Below are 3563 nucleotides of genomic sequence, written 5' to 3' on the forward strand. Positions count from 1 at the left end.
CCTTTTGGAATTCCTTCCTTTGAATTCCTTGCTTTTAAAATCTTTGAAATAAAATCTAGTTCTTGAGTGTTTGCTTGGTCTTTATAGCTTATCACCTTTTCTTCCTTTTCAAATTGTAAGGGTTACCTTCTACAGCCAGGATCGAGAGGGAGAGAATTATTGCACTGATGAAATTGCTATAGCCAGAACAAAATCACCTCATAGGAATCAAACCAAAACTACGATAAGATCTTCCTTACTTCCGTAAAAAGTAAGTCCATGGGGATGTGGAGGAACAGAGTGGTTATGAAAACCCTCCAGTGTGAAAAGAGGAGACAGGGAAACAAGTTACAAACAGGAATGGAAAGCAAGTGCAAGTGGTAAAAAAGGCAAGGATGAAAATTTAGCTAGTATGGGGGAAGAGAATTTAGAGAATGACTGGTGTACATAATTATATCTGCTTTACCTTACCACTGTTTTACTCGCTGATTTATTTGTGTCCTTTTCTATTCGTTTCTACCTACTTCTGTATCATAACACACACTGTAAAGTTTTATCATCTTCTGAGCTCTTATAGAGTAAGTTCTCTCTCTTTGCAGTTTTTCAAAGAGTTATTGGCTATTCCTTCATATTATCCCTTCCTGATGAATGTTAGCATTAGTTTTTGAGTTTCATTAAAAAAAAAATCCTATTACAATTTCAATTTGAAGTACATTGAGCTGACCATGGTGGCACACACCTGTAATCTCAGCACTCAGGAGGCAGATGCAGGAGGAACCAGAGTTCTAGGCCAGCCTAAGATATGTAGCAAAACCCTGCCTCACAGAAAGAAGGAAAACAAATACATTGAATTTAAGGATTAACTTCTGGAAGAATGAAGATTTTTTATATTTTCAGAGTTTACATCACAAGGAACTTGGTATGTTCAGCTATGTATAAACAGCTTATTCAAACCTTCTGGAATTTCTTGTTTTTACATTTCTTGCTTTCATGATCTTTGAAATGAAAACTAGTTCTTGAGTGTTTGCTTGCTCTTTATAGTTTTTCACATGTGTGTTTCCTCATGTTTTTTCATAAACTTTGTGGTTTACTAAATTTGAGTTTTGGACAGTTTTGAAAGTTTGCTCCTAGTTTTTGTGGTCATCATCAGTAAGATTTTTGGCCATTATGTTTTCTAACTTATATGCAGGACAACTAGCTTATTCAGCTACCTTATTAGATTCATTTATTACATAAATGAATGATTCTCTTGAATTTTCTAGTAAGAGTTACTGACTTTGCAAATGAACAAAAATGTTACACTCATAATTTTTACTTTTTTACATTGTTTATTAGCTAGGACCTTCAAAATGTAGAATTGGGCTATGTTTGTAACATTTCACCATTCAATATGATATTTGCTATCTTTTTGATATGTACCATTTATCAAGGAAGGACATTTCCTTCAATTCTTAGCTAGCTGAATTTATTTTAGTAATTTAACCAATGAAACGATTATATATTAATCATTATTAATTTCTAGAGTTCCGAGGTAGTTTTCCAGGCTCATATGATCACTGACAAATTCAATTCTTTAAGGTTGCAGGACTGAAATAACTTTCTTGCTGATTATTACTTGGGAGTTCCTCTAATTTTCTTGCCTGCATGCATATATCTTTCTTACAAGATATCTCATGGACCCTTAACAACATGGCCACTTGCTTCTTCAAGGTCAAAGGAGAATCTTTCATTCCTATCTCCTAAGGTGGAATCTTATATAATGTAAGGTAATCAAGAGTGGTCATATTCTAGTCTATGTTCTATTCTGTTCTATATCTGTGCCCTATTCTATTTGGTTCTATTTTAGTCTATTTATATCTACCATATTTTATTGGTTAGAAGCAAGGTATACAAGGAGAGGAGAGTATATAATAGTTGTATGAAAAGTGGTATACATTCTTTTCTCTCAATTCTTAAAAATTTCACTATATTTGTCAACATGTTTGTTTGCAAATTCACAAGATGTGAGAAAGAAATCAGGAAAACAATTCTATTCACAGTAGCATGAAAAATTAAAATACCTAGGAATAAATTTAGCAAAGGAAATGAAAGACCCATACAGCAAAAACCATAAATCACTGAGGAAAGAAATGAAAGAAGACATTAGAAGGTAGAAGGACATCCCATAATCATGGATCAGCAGAATCAATAGTGTAAAAATGTCTATACTACCAAAAGCAATCTATACGTTCAATCTAATCCCCATCAAAATTCCAATAAATTCCAATCCTGAAGTTTATACGGAAGCACAAAAGACCTCAAATACCCAAAGCAATCCTGAGGAAAAAGAGCAATACTTCAGGTATCACAATACCTGACTGCAAACTATATTACAGAGCCACAGTAATAACCACAGCATGGTACTGGTGCAAAGACAGACACGAAGACCAGTGGAGCAAAACACAAGGCCTAGACACAAACCCATGCAGCTACAATCATTTGATTTTTGACAAAGGACCCCAAAACATTTGATAGAGAAAAGATAGCCTCTTCAACAACTGGTGCTAGAAAAACTGGATATCTACCTGTAGAAAACTGAAACTAGATTGTAGTCTCTCATTTTGTACAAATATCAATTCAAAGTGGACCAAATATCTTAAGATCTGAAACTATCAAATTACTACAGAAAAGAATAGGGAAAACACTGAAATATACAGGCAAAGGTAATAATTTCCTGAATAGAATTCCAATAGTTCAACAATTAAGAGAAAGCACTGACAAATGGAACTGTATCATAATAAAAAGCTTCTCCACAGCAAAGGAAATAGTCACTAGACTGAAAGGTCAGCCCACAGAATGGGGAAAATCTTTGCCAGGTATATATCTGACAAGGGATTAATAACCAGAATAGGGAGCCCAAAAAACTAACCACAAAGAACCAACAACACAATGAATAAATGGGCAAGTAAACTGAACAGACAATCCTCTAAAGAAGAAGTAAAAATGGCCGATAAACACAGGAAGAAATGCTCAGCATCCTTGCCCATAAAGGAAATGCAAATCAAAACAACACTGACATTCCACCTCACTCCAGTTAAAATGGCCATCATCAATAATACAAACAATATATGTTAGCAAGAATTTGGGAAAAGGAACCCTTATCCACTGTTGGTGGGAATGTAAGTTAGTGTAACTGCTATGGAAAGCAGTATGGAGATTCCTCAAAAATTGTACTGCAATATGATCTGTAATACCATTCCAGGTTATGTATCTGAAGGAATGTAAGCCAGGACACAATAGAGCCACTTGCACACCCATGTTTATTGCAGCACTATTCACAATAGCTAAGCTTTGGAAGCAGCCCAGATGCTCTACAACTGGTGAACGGTATACATACACAATGGAGTATTATTCAGACATAAGGAAGAACGAAATTATGTTGTGTACAGGTAAAGAGCAAGAGAGAGAGAGAGAGAGAGGGAAAAGAAGGAACATGATTGTAATGGTGGGTCAGTTTGAGGAGACCGAGGGGGAAGCAGGAGAGGAAAAGAGAATGATAGAGAGTAAGTAATACCGAAATATATTGCATCTGTATATGAAGATAG

The sequence above is a fragment of the Castor canadensis genome, chromosome 1, assembly GCF_047511655.1.
Source record: "Castor canadensis chromosome 1, mCasCan1.hap1v2, whole genome shotgun sequence".
Taxonomy (NCBI): Eukaryota; Metazoa; Chordata; class Mammalia; order Rodentia; family Castoridae; genus Castor; species Castor canadensis.